Source organism: Crocodylus siamensis, chromosome 5 (assembly GCF_052110815.1).
Source record: "Crocodylus siamensis isolate JL-2025a chromosome 5, ASM5211081v1, whole genome shotgun sequence".
In the NCBI taxonomy this organism is placed as follows: domain Eukaryota; kingdom Metazoa; phylum Chordata; order Crocodylia; family Crocodylidae; genus Crocodylus; species Crocodylus siamensis.
In genome coordinates this window covers 161,410,320-161,423,354 of record NC_143399.1, presented here as the reverse complement: position 1 = coordinate 161,423,354, position 13,035 = coordinate 161,410,320, and the positions used below count along the sequence as shown (strand labels likewise).

The 13,035-nt window shown below is 44.2% G+C and overlaps 1 non-coding gene across 1 annotated transcript; it reads left to right on the top strand.

The window, feature by feature from the left end:
• The first annotated feature begins 10,711 nt into the window (after window positions 1-10,711).
• On the top strand, window positions 10,712-10,901 carry LOC149864837 (U2 spliceosomal RNA). Its single transcript, XR_016442780.1, has one exon. It is a non-coding gene; the product is annotated as a U2 spliceosomal RNA (small nuclear RNA).
• Window positions 10,902-13,035: the final 2,134 nt, after the last annotated feature.

Genomic DNA, 13,035 nt, shown 5'->3' with positions numbered 1-13,035 from the left:
AGAATAATTTTCTCAAACAGCTTGCCTAGGATCAAGGTAAGACTAACTGGCCTATAGTTTCCCGGGTCCTCCTTCTTCCCTTTTTTGAAGATGGGAACCACGTTGGCCCTCTTCCAGTTCTCTGGCACCACACCAGAGCACCACGAGTGCTCGTAAAGCCATGCCAGGGGTCCTGCAATGACCTCAGCCAGTTCCTTTAGAACTCTAGGGTGGAGATCGTCCGGACCAGCTGACTTGAATACGTCCAGTCCCTCCAGAAGCTCCCTAACTAGTTCCCCACTAACCCTGGGCCCAGGTGTGCCTCTCCTGGGGCCCGAGAGGGGTCCAGCAGGGAGGTGGCTGTTTTGGTTCCTACTTAGGAAGACGGAGGCAAAGACATTGTTACCCGCTTGTTGCCACTAATTACATCATTACTGGTACATGCTCACCGTGCCTCTTTATTCTTTATAGGTGTCCTGAGCCGGGAGTGGTCCAGGCTGCTCCCCTGCTGTCAGTACCAACACTTATGGCACTGGAGCAGTCCCAACTATCTCAGGGGTTGGTGCTTGCTTCCCCCGCCTGTGTCTCAGCCCAAGACACCTTCTTCACTCTGGGATTCCTGCTCCCACCACTGAGTTGCATTGTAGAGCCTTGGTTCTTCTCCAGACTCACCAGAACGGTCAAAATCTACAGGTAAGGGACCAGTCTTGTGTCTGACCTGCCATTCTCCAGAGTCCATTGGTATCTGCATCCTCTTGGGTCACAGGTCCAGCTGCTGATGTCTTCTCCACCACGATTATGATCATTCTTTGTCCATTCTCTGGTGCCTGAAGACAACAAGTCTTTCCTGCCGCTGGCTTTTATGCCAGTTTTGGCGGCTAATTACCCACTGCCCTTTTAGGTGTGCAAGTCCCTCCACCTGGTGGGGTTCATCCTCAGGTCAACCCTGCCTAATTTTACCTAAGTAACAGGGCTCCTGCGTGAGTCCCTGTTACAACAATATAGATTGGGGTAAGCAATGTTTTTTAGCCAGAGTGCCGAAAAACATCACAATGCCTACCTCAGAAGGTGCCAGAGTGCTGCCATGGCAGAAAAACAAGATGAGATTTCATAGATTTCATAGACCAGGGCTGCGCTGCCTCAGGGCCCTCCCCCACCACCTGCTCTGAGGTGCACCTGCACATGCCAGCGTGGAGCTGATGCTGGAGCTGCACAGAGCCTGGCACAGCTTTTTGGAGCCTCCCGACTGCAGCTGGCCCTAGCTCTGGGGAGCTGCAGCCAGTCAGGAGCCTGAGCTGCTCCCAGCAGGCAGCTGGGATGCTGCATGCCCTGCTGGGAGCAGCCCAGGCTCCATCACTGGCAGCAGCTACCCGAAGCTGGGGCTGGCTGCGACATGCCCAAAAAAATGGCCTTGCGTGCCACGTTTGGCACATGTACCAGGGGTTGTCAGTCCCTCATGGATAATTCTGGGGTTTTCCACATTTCTTTTTTGAAGGAGTTGACTTGGATTAATTCTAAAGACAGCCGTTTCAAGTTAAATGGACAAACTGTTCTTCCTAGCATATTGATTCCTATGATTTTTTTCATTAAGGTTGCAAAGAAGTTTGAATTATTGGCTAGAGAACTCTAAAAGCAACATGTACATACCTCTAGGTATCAGTATTCCAATGGGTTGAGGCACTAAGCTCCCTTTTCAGTAATTAGTCTGCTAGTCTGCTTGTATAATTTTTCTTTTACTGAAAATACCAGCCCAGAGGTTTCATTTTTCAGGAATCCACTTAAAGAACTCATTGAAGACCGTTAATTAGTATGGCTTAAAAAATTGTTCAGCAATAAAATGAAATATATACAGCTGTGGAGATTGTAATGATAAGGGTATCTTTAGCTTGCTGCTCTGCCACACTCATGTCTAGTTCACATATAATTATAATGGTAAAATCACCACTGGTTGGATATTCAAATTTCACTGGCCTGCACCATGGTTCCTGTTGATGAAACTAGATGCATTGGGAGGAGGGCTTCTGATGACACTTTCACTGCAGATTTTTAAAGTAATGGATTCCCTTTTATACTAATACTGAACTCTTCCAGGCCATTTCTTAAACACTAATGACAACAATCCCTTAAAAATCCAGTTAGTAAAAGTTAGACGTTTTGCTTGAGTATAAAAATTGAGTCAAATGTCCTCTTGCTGCTTTTAGTTAATCTCAATGAACTTTTAAATAATCAGGTTTTGCCCTGTGTTCACCAAATGTTGAGTTTTCTCTTAATGATTAGCACCATGAGGGATGTATTTTAGAGTGCAAACAAGCATTCAGAAGACCTAGTTCAGGTTAGGCAGCTTACTTTGAGCTGCCTAAATCTGAGGCAGTTTCTACTGTGCACAGGCAACTGAAAGCAAATAGGTCTTCTGGGGGAGGGAGAGGAGGCTGGGGTACCTAGTAGGGGTGGGGTACTGGTTGGGTAGGGTGGGTAAAAAAAAGCCTGGTTTGGGTAAATGGGGGGCAAAAACAGCACAGCCCTGGAGCTGTGGAAAGTGGCTGGGCTTTCCTAGCCTGGGGGCTGTGCTGGAGACCTGTGCCAGTGTTCACTAGGCCAGGTTAGGTTGGGTTAACCCAGGCTGATCTAAAGTTAGTTCTTATCTGACAAGAACTAACTTTAGATTGAGCGATTGTTGGGGTGACTATGAATGCTTTTGTGCCTGCCCATTTAGATCGCACTAAATTATGGCAATCTAATATAATGCTTCCTTAGGCTACTGGAGAGTTTGGTGCATGGTCCTGTACTGGGAACTTGGCACAGAGAACAACTCTCACAAAGATGATGCTTCTCAAGTAGAGCTAGACACATAAATGCTCTTATAAATGTGATGAATCTGAATTAAACTCTTTAGTTAATTTACAACCTTTTTTGGAAATGAGGCTGTATAACACTTCTAATTGGTTGTTGGCTGTTTAAAGCCCAGGAGAAACACAAACCAGAGTAGCCTTATGGTTAGGGTATTCACCTGGCATAGAAGAGACTTGGCCTTAAGTTCCTGTTCTGCTGTATTCCTGAAATAGGGATTTAGATCTTGCCTAAATAGAAGGGGAAAAGAGGTCTCTAGGCTAGAGAATTGTAAAATCATAGAAAATGAGGGTTGGGAGGGACCTCAGGAGGTCATCTAGTCCAACCCCCTGCTTAAGCAGGACCATCCCCAACTGTATGATCTCACCCAAGGCTTTGCCTAGAGGGGTCTTAAAAACCTCCAAGGATGGCGATTCCACACCCTCTCTGGATAACTTCTTTCAGTGCTTAATTACCTTCCTCATGAGAAATTTTTCCCTAATCTCTAACATAAACTTCCCTTGCTGCAACTTGAGACCATTACTCCTTGTTCTGTTATCTGCCACCATTGAGAACAATCCAGCTCCATCCTTTTTTGGACCCTGCTTCAGGTAGTTGAAGGCTCTTATTAAATTTCACTTCATTATTCCCTTTTTCCAGACTAAATAAGCCTGAGTTCATCAGCCTGTCTTCAGAAGTCATGTGCCCCAGCCCCCTCACCATTTTTGTTGTCCTCTATTGGACTCCCTCCAATTTGTCCACATCCTTTCCATAGTGGGGGATCCAAAACTGGATACAGCCTCACCAGTGCCAAATAAAGAGGAAGAATCACTTCCCTTGATCTGTGGGCAGCCCAGTTGCTTTCTTTGCAACATTAGCGCACTCTTGGCTCATCTTCAGTTTATTGTTCAGTGTAACTGCCAGGTCCTTTTCTGTAGAATTGCTGCTTAGCCAGCCCCCCCAGCCCCAAGCCTGTACCAGTGCATGGGGTTGTTTCATCTTAAATGCAGAATGCTGCACTTGTCCTTGCTGAATCGCATGAGATTTCTTTTGGTCCAGTCCTCTAATTTGTCTAGGTCACTCTGAATCCTAACCCTACCCTCCAGTGTATCTCCTACTCCCCCAAACTTGGTGTCATCTGGAAACTAGCTGAGGGTGCACTCTGCCATCTTCCAGATTGTCGATGAGCTGGTCCCAGGACCACACTTGGGGCACTCCCCCTGATACTAGCTGCCAACTAGACATCAAGCCATTGGCTACTACCGTCTGAGCCCCATGATCCAGCCAGTTTTCTATCTACCTTACAGTGTATTCATCTGACCCATATTTCCCTAGTTTGCTTATGAGGATGTTGTGGGATACTGTATGAAAAGCTTAGACAGACCCCAAAGATTTGCCTATGCTGATAATTCCCGATATGTTGACATTTAAAGCTAGTGTCCTCTGGAGGTACTAAAGCAATCAGTTGGCGGTATTGGAGCATTCTAACCATAGTATAATGGAGCTTAGTATAGACCAATTTATCTTGCTGAGAAGTAGTGTAAACCCACCTTGTATAGCCTGGTACTTTGGATAGGGAATTACTTCAGTTGAAATAATAAATGCAGTGTTTCAGGGCTAATGGAGAAGAATGAAGAGTTCTGAGAGGACTGAAAAAGATTTGCCATTTGGCGGCTGTTTGTTTGTGTTTTTCCCCCACCCCTCAACTCCCCATAAACATGGAAATATTTTATGATTTTTTTAAAAGAGTGAAGCTTCAGAATTCCCATGCACAGGCTTATTACTGTAGATTGGTTCGGTATAGTTGGGGCTGATATGGGACATTTAGTCTGTAGCATGTAGAGTACATGATTTTTCTCCTTGGAGACTATTAGTACCTTTAATATGCTGTCTGTATTAATTGAACAAGCAGATGGACTATTTTGTCCATTTTTAATTGTCTCTAGTTCAGCCAATGTTTGGTTGCCTGCCAGGTAATAGCCACCTGTGGCTGAGGCTTGGTAGCTCTCTTATTGCGGAGCCAGGCATTTTGTTCAGGAGATTATTTCTTTAGGAAAGGCCACCTCAAAGTGCAGCTGACAAGAAAATAATATCCACTGCTGGATCCCAAATAACAAAGAACTGCTGAATAGATAGTTTGGCTTGTTTTGGATTATTGCTCAGTGCTTTTATTGGCAGGGCTGCCAAAAATTTTAGCGCACAAACAACTAGCTGAAAATCATCTGACTTTTTCCATACAGGAAACTCAGCACAGTACAGCCTGTTCTCTAAGGATAGTTCTGGGCTTTTGCTTATTGTTCTTCATTTTGTTTAATGATAGTAATTAATAATTCTACAGTTGAGTCACGTTTGTGCAAGGCAAAAGGTTATAGGCCCTGATCCAAAGTCAGTAGAAGTCACTGACTACAGTCAGTATTGAAATGGGCTCAGTGTCAATGTTGCTGAAGTGAACACTAGTCAAACTTCATTCAGCGAGAGTCTTAGCTGTATCTAAGGAATACTGGTTACAGCTTGTTGCAGGCTTCACTTTTCACATTACTTTCCTCAGTTCTAAGTCTGGCCTTCTGCTGTTGTGTTCCCCTAGCACAAGACAAGGCAGCCATCGATCAGCATCTCCATATGTTGCTGAAGATTGCTTGAGTACAGCGGTATCTTAACCAAGCCTGTACACCATGCTGTACCTTTCTCTTGGCTACCATACCTCTGTCTGGGTGCAAGAAATGCTATGGCAGCTCAGTGTTTCTTGAGGATCACTCTATGACAAGCTGATCCTCAAGTTAAAAAGCCTTTAAGGCACTTTGTGCACTGATAAAGCAAAATAAAGGTATCAACGCATGAGGGAATCAACCTTCACGTGTGATCATCTACCATATTTTTAAATTGTAGGCCAAGCATTGCTACATCTCATATACAATCTAGAAAGAAATAGAAAATGGTCAACCTCGAAGAGAAATCTTTAATTAAGTACTGAGAGGTATGTATTCTTGGGATTATGTAAGGCCTGATCTATATCTGAAAGTTTCACTGACATACCACATTTGGTGGTTTTTTCTTGGCTGAATTTCTTGTGATATGTTATTTTTACCATTGACAAGTGTTTCATGCTCAGGCCCTGGGAGGGCCACAGATTTTTGCTCTTTTACTTTTTGTTTCAATATTTTTATAATAGATGTTTAAAAAGTAAAACACCAGTTGCTCTTCCTCTCACTTTTTTTCCCCACCCCAACTCCTCTGCTTTTGCCCCTTTTGTACCATAGATATACTAGCAACAACCCTAGTATGGATACAATTTTTTCCTAATAAAACTGGCTTGATTGACACAGCACTTAAATGTCATAGTTCTATGCCTGCAAAATTATGTTAGCAAAAATTTTTTTTCACTGGGATAAACTGCATTCCTCTGAGGCAAACTGGCAGATCTTTTAGGTGTAGAAGAAGCTATGCACCAGTCTAGTTATTCCACTTCCTGTATAGGAATACTTCTGGTTTGAAGTGTTTCCATACTGAAAAATGGGAGCTATATGAAGGGGTAGCTATACCCCAGTGACATGGACTGCTATTACTAAAGTGAAGGTGCAGAAGAACAAAAGTTTTTGCTTTAGTCTGACCATGCTAGAAACATTCAGACCCATTTAAAACAGTCTTCATTACAGAAAATGGCTAACCCAACTATGACGAGGTGATTTCTTTAATTGACATAATTGTGTGAAAAGGGTCCCTAGAATAGATGCAATTACTCTGGCAAAACCACACTTTTATTGAAATATTGTGTTTTTATTCTGGGCTAGGAGTAAACTATACTAGCCAAAGTGTAGATTTGATGGTATTGGGTGCTGTCCAAGCACCTGTAGTGTAGGCCTAGTCTTAGTTTGTAAATCTCTTTGCCTGATTTTGTGGTGCATTTATTTTGATCAAACTTGTGGCACTGGCAAAGAATACAGCTTCATCTATTATAAATTCCCCTGTCAATGGGTCATCAGCAAGATCACCTAGGAAACAAGGTAGGCACATTCAGTCATAGCTTGACCTCTTCTGTGACAGAATCATTGCTACATGTTAACTGTTATGCAGGCCCATTGTAACTTAAAAGGTTCTCTGATTAGTCAATCTTCCTTCCACTTACCTTGGAAGAGGGAATTAGCCTGTCACAATAGAAGAGTGCACCTTAAATGGGTCAATTATTTGCAGTGCATCTGGTCTTTTTTCATATCTTCAGAGCTCAGAGTTTTCCATTTGTGTTGTTTTTCTGAGATTAAAATAAAAGTGAAGGAAGCTGCCTATGTTAAAGGCCAAGGACTTTAAGTACCAGCTTTCAGTAAAAAAAGAAAATAATTCAGAAGCAGGATTATCAGCTATTTAAGTTTTAAGGGGGGAAAAAACCCAAATTCCAAATCATATCTTTCTTCTTTGATGTGCTTCACACCACCTGAATGGAATAAAGATGTGCTGCTGGATCATTAATAATCCCATATGAGAAAGAAAAACAAATCCTTTTACACGGCCAAAAAAAAAAAGTGTCAGCCTGTAACTTCAGATCAATTACAGATCTGAAACTACTGCAGGTGAAGAGATCTGGGATGATTCTGATGTACAAGCTAGTGTAAAACTAGTGTAAAACTGTATAGTGAAGTTAATGCGCAAAAGAGGGAGAGAGAGAAAAATATGTTCTATTCTCATTAAGCTTCATCTTTTTGGAATGACTGTAGATTTGGGCAAATCTTGGTAGCTTTTATCTATTTGAAATAATCTGCTCAGGGTTTCTTCTTTTGTGCCCTAAAGTTTGATGTTGGAGACAGGACACTCCTTAATCGTGATCTACATTTTGAGGAAACCATTACAACCATTACGCCTTTTAGGTGTTCCCTTCAATGGGGTTCAAGCAAAGGGTGAATAGGCAGGCCTTGTACCAAAATGATCATTTAAGTGTGTGTTTCTGTGTAAATGAGGGAGAGAGGGAAGGGGGGAAGGGGTGGGGGGATAGTGAAAGAAGCATCCTAATATATGGCACAATCAAGTCTAATTGTTTCAGGCATAATCCCTAGAAATCTTTCTAGCTGGCTATCTTCCAGGATGTCTGAGCTAGGATTGACTCTGTCTGAAGAAGGAAAAGCAAGGGGGGTTGCGTAGAACAGGTTGGTAATGGAGAAAGTGTAAATGTTTAACAATGACTTTGGAGTTCTCAATTTATACCAATGTAACAGAACCTAGATTCTGACCCTCTTCAAGTTCAAAATTAATTCCTTGTACAGGGGGAAGAATGGGGGTGGGGAAGATGGCCATCAAAGCAGGCCAGATTCTCTCCTCAGTTACAAAACTTTTGGCCCCAGCATGTTTAAGTTGCTTTTTTAAACAAAAATTATCTGACCTCCCTTAGAAGCTGAATTTATTAATAATAAATAGGGTTATAAGATAGCAAAAATACCTTGGTATGGAGAGGGGAGGATTAATGCTCTGATTTGTTAGTTCTCCATATGAAAAAATAGTTTATAACCTTTCAGTGCTGTAGGAGTCAGGTCAACATGCATCATTGCTTGGAGTAATCAATGTACTGTATCTGCATGGTTCCAAGCAGTTTTAAAATGCCACAAATGTCAAAATTATCAAATATCAGAAAATAAAAATGGCAAAGCACAGTAACACAAATGCTTCTAAATGCGACTGCCCTCCCCTTTCTGCCTCCACCCCCCAAAAAACCCAGACTAAAAAAACAAGACAAACAAAAAAAAGCAAGGCAATAAAGCACAGAATATTCCCCTGTCATTTTGCAGCATGACATTACTTCAGCTTAGTCTTCACTAAGGAAATGCTTTTCTTCTGAAGAGAGCAAACATGTCTGATCTTGTAGTGGTAGCAAGCAGCTAGCATAGCTCTCATACAAAGCCTCATTTGGCTTCACTAAGGTGTTGTACATGTTTATGAACTACTAGTAGGCTTTGGTGAAGGACCATGTCCATAATCTTTGATTGTTTTAATTATTCCTGTATGTTTTCCCTTGTTGCTCACATATGTAATAAAAATAAAAACCTTAGGCTGAAAGCATGTACACAATTCTCTAATTATTTCAATTAGTTTGTATACTAGTGTAAGCTACACACAGATTCAGAATATACAGATGACTGATTTTTGCCCCCTGATTTTTAGCTGCCACAGTAGGTGTATAGCAATGCTTTACCAACAGATGCAATAGTCTGTTTGCACTGAACCAAAAAATACTTGGAAAACTGCAGATTCACCCTCTGCCAGGAATTATACTAGGGATTGTAGTTAATTAGTAGTGGAGGGCTACATGTCACATCTCCACTCCTTTTTTACATTAGTGTGTCCAGATCCTCAATAGGGAGAACTGAAGTTCTAAATTCTTACATTTTTGTATTCATAAATTGAACTGTTTGTGTACACAGTCTCCCTTTTTGTGTATAGGTTATTGGTCTTTTAGTCTGTATTTATCAGGGATAAATATTTTCTTTCCTGCCTTTGAATAAGCTTTAAATATTCATTGTCATAAATACTATCTCAAGAAGTTCCTTGGAAAAGTTTATTTGGTTCAGTTTAATGTTGTAGCTAGGCTGAATCAGCTGTTGGTGAGAGGGTGGGGAGGAGGAGACAGGTTTTAGCAGTCAGTCTGCCTCAACTACTGAATGTGTTTTCTCCCCTGAAAAGAGACTTTTAGGATATGCTAGGAATACACATGCCTCCAGCTCCTTTGCCACTACGTGAAATGTTTTCCTTTTTTCTTTTTCTTTTCCCTTTCTTCCCAGAATATCAAAGGCTTGTACCAGATAGACTGGAAAATGATGTTCTGGGGTTATGGCCAAAAAAAAGGGGGAAACATAAGAAGAACCACTTTGGGTATCTGTTGAGATCACTAGTGGAATGCCTAGCTATTGATGTGCATAAGCCTATGACCTAGCTAGAGAGATGATGCTCACTCAGTATTTTTTGGTAGCTATAGGCTATGTCACAAAATGGCTGAAGACACTTTCCAATGAGGAATGGAGGAACTATGACAGTAACATGGATTCTGGTGGATGGACTCTACATCAGATTTAAGTCCTGGGTGAACTGTATATAGATCATTTCTGATTCTATGATGTTTCAGTGGGATGCAGCATTCTAGAGCTTCACAAATTGGCACCACCCCATTCACACCCCAAACTAGAGTGATTGGTAGATGGATTCAATTGGATTCTGGGGTTTCAGCTTGCTATTATTTTGTAGAACTGCACCAAAGACACTGGGAATAGCATATCCTATTAATTTTGATAACGGATAGATCCAGAGGGCACAGTCATGCCTGCCCCCAGGCCCCTCTCCTTCTTTGAGACCATGCCACAGGAACAGCAGCCAGGGACTTCTTTGGGGTCCCTGAAGCAGGTAAGAAAGAATTCTACCTCCTTCCTTCTCTTTCATGCTCAGCAACACACCCTCTCTCCTTCCCTTGCCCCTCCACTGAAGCCACTATATCCTCTACCCCTGGCTGCTTCAGGGATGGGGAAGCTCCAGAGCTGCTCCTGTCCCGTTGTGCAACTGGGCTAGGCAGGCAGCTGTGTTCAGCCAGGGGCAGTGGGTGGGTTCCCCCTCCCTTCCCAGTTCACCAGGATGCTTTCTGAGCTGGCCCCGAGCAGAGAGGGGTGATGGCTGGGCAGACCCCGCAGCAGTGCCAGGGGCCAGCAGCTGAATAAGAGAGGCTGGGCCGGCCAGACCCTGCTGTGCTGCAAGCAACATCTCTCTGTTTAGGGCCAGCTCCCTCCCAGCAGGAACGGGCTTATGCAGCCACTGGCCCTGAGCTCAGAGTGGTGGTGACTTGGCTGGGCAGACCCAGCTGCAGTGCCAGGGGCCAGTGGCTGCATAAGTCCCTGAGCAAGAGCTGTGGGACGAGGAGACTGGGGGCACTGCTTGAGTGTGCAAGGGGTCTTGACCTTCTGGTGAGGTCCTATTCCACAGGCTCCCCAGGGTAATTGTCTCTGATATGTCCTCCATAGGAGGTCTATATTGAGCAGATTTTTTTTGGTATTGGGTGGTGGAACCGGAGCGTGCTCCATCCACTCCATGCATTGACCTGGTATTGCAGTGCTTCCAGGACCGGTGCAAAAAAACAGGGAAAAAAAAAAAAAAAAAAGCTTGCCTGGAGTAGAGAGGTGCCGCTTGCCCTGCAGTGGGGTCTGCCTGGCCTGGCCACTGTCACTCTCTCTTTGGGGTCAGCTCCCTCCCAGCAGGAAGGGGCTTATTCAGCTGCTGGCCCTGAGCAGAGGCCGAGCAGCAGCTGCAGTTACATGGGCAGACCCCCCTGCGGTGCGAGTGGCCTCTCTGTGCTTGGGACAAGCCCCCCAGCTTTTTTCAGCCACTGACACTACAACAGGGTTTGCCCGGCCTGGCCGCAGGTGAAGCTGAGGGGAAATAATGGGGGGGAGCAGCCACTGGCTGGGAGCCCAGAGGCTGCAAGTTACCCCTCACAAACTTGCCCAAGTGCAGAATGAGCAGTGGGGGCCAGGCCCTGCCCCCACCCAGCAGCTGGAGCAGTTAGCGGTGAGTGAAGTGATGGGCAGCAGCCCATCATGGCTTCCTGGAGTGCAACCCCTTCCCAGCGGGGGCCACGCTGTGGGGCTGGCAGGGCTGCGGTGGCACTGTGGGGCATGGCCAGGCAGGGCCCCTGGTTGTGGGGGGCAGGGACAGGGGTTATTCCTCCTCCCTCTGGTGAGGGGGCAGCTGAGGGCCTATTCTGGGCAGGCAGTGAGTGCTGTGGTGATTGTGAGCAGAGCCAGCTGCCAGTGGGGGTACAGAGGAAACTAATTCCTCCTTGCCCCCCCTCTGCCTCAGGGGGCATGGTGCCTGGTGCTGCAGCAACAAGGGAGGAGCATTGAGCAGACATGGCTCTGGTCCCTGCTGGTGGCACAGGGAGGGGGGAATTAAACCCCTCTGTGGCCAGTTCAGCCTCGGTTGGCCATGTCCCTCTCCCAGCACAGCTTCCCCACAGCTGAGCCTACTGCACTCTAGTGCCTCCTGGTGCCTGGCCTGAGCAACTGAAGGCATGTGCCTGCATTGTCTCAGTCCAGAGTGATTGTTTGTCCAGTTACAAACTGGCTCAGCCTAGGCAGGTTAGATGAACCTGCAAGGATTGAATCAATTCAGGCTCTGGCTTTTTGAATGTCTGTCCCAAGCCACAGTGTAGTCTGTCCAACCCAGTGAGAGGGGGTGTTGGTAGGAGGGAGAAGCTGGGAGCGGAGGTGCAGATGCAGCCACCCTGAAACACTAATCACTGCTTCCACCCTCCTCTTTACAAAATCTTAGATGTGCCCATGCTTTTGATGGCTTATAAGAACAGGAAGGAGGGAAAGGTACAAAGCAGTCCTCACATTTGGGCATGAGCAAAGAACTCGAACAATTTTTATTTTTGCAGCTTTCATAAAAAGGAGCAAAGGAATTTGCATTAGTACAATCCAAGTTTCAAGTCTTGCTCTCTGCTAGGGAAATTAAGGATAAGCCTTTATAAAACAAAACTAGCTTGATATAAAACTTATGTGGGGAAACATTTAAAAATACCTATGATCAGTCTTCCCAAGGTTTTTCCAGCCTGGGTTGTACCTGTTTGGATTATGGACTGAATTGTGGATTCTGTTAGGAGCATCCTGAACTCAATAAATGAAATTGGATACGAGATACAATTGAGGTCAGTAGTAGTGTGTTCTTGAGACAAGTCTGAGATGTAAGATTTGGATTTAGTCTATCTGATGCAATAAAAACCTTACTCTGTCATCAGTTTCTCTCCTTTATGTGTACAGTCATAGGCAGGAAATCATATGCCACTTGTACATAAGAGGATTCAGGACTTGAAGAGTGGGAAAAATGCAGAGAATCCCTACAAAGCCCTGCACTTTAATTGGATCTAGAACTGTTAGAACACTAGGTAATTTCTCTTTCCTCTCCCCTTCCCTCCCAAAAGTGCAAAGGAAAAGATCATTTTCTTTTGAGAAACTTTGGCAAAAGAAAAAAAAACACAAGCAAAAATTCACCATGATGTACTATTTGAAACAATTTCTAAAACCACCATTTTCAGTTCCATGATGTGTGATTGAAATACAAAACCTCATTACCAGCTCTGAAAAGCTACTACTCATGAATGGAAAGGTATCTGTCTAAAGCAATGAAGTTGACAACTGAAGACCTATGTATGATGATGTATTTGTCAGAACTCAGTGGAGAAGAACAGGTAATTTCTGCTTCCTTATTATT